Consider the following 624-nt stretch of genomic DNA (forward strand, 5'->3'; position numbering starts at 1 on the left):
AAACACACATCATGAGAGAGAGAGAAAAAATACTTGATTTGCTTTTTAAGTAGTAGGATATTTTTAAGGAAGAGATGCTGTGGACTCAGTTATTGAAACAAATATCCTCCATACTTTGGTCACCCATTGAAAAAGTTTTGGTGCACTGAAATGTACATCTTTTGGTGCGCTGAAACAAATCATCCTTTTGGCCCATGTAACTGATGATAATGTACGTGTGTATTCATTAGCTCATTCTGAACCAACATATTATTGCAAATACTGGTGAAGACCAAGGCAGATTGCATGAAACTGCTACATGAAAAGTAAAGGCTCATGCTTCTCACAGTGACACAAGAGAATGGCCACATCATAAACAGCAAGTAGGGGTCTAATTCCAAATACTTCCAGGGAAATTCCATCTGTGCTGTTCCTCATTCTCAAACAGAATCTGATGCTTCAATGTGCTCTGCATTCTTAAAATCAGAGTTACAGATAGAGTCCAAAATTGTAAGTCTTTTCAGACCCCCCACCCGAAAAAAAGGCAAAAGCCTCATATGAAATGCTTTGGAAATAAATAATTTTGAAAAAGTTGAAGAACTAAAACCAAATTTTTCCAAGGTTACATCCTGATCCTCTCGGTTG

This window comes from Chelonoidis abingdonii, chromosome 10, assembly GCF_003597395.2.
Source record: "Chelonoidis abingdonii isolate Lonesome George chromosome 10, CheloAbing_2.0, whole genome shotgun sequence".
NCBI lineage: Eukaryota > Metazoa > Chordata > Testudines > Testudinidae > Chelonoidis > Chelonoidis abingdonii.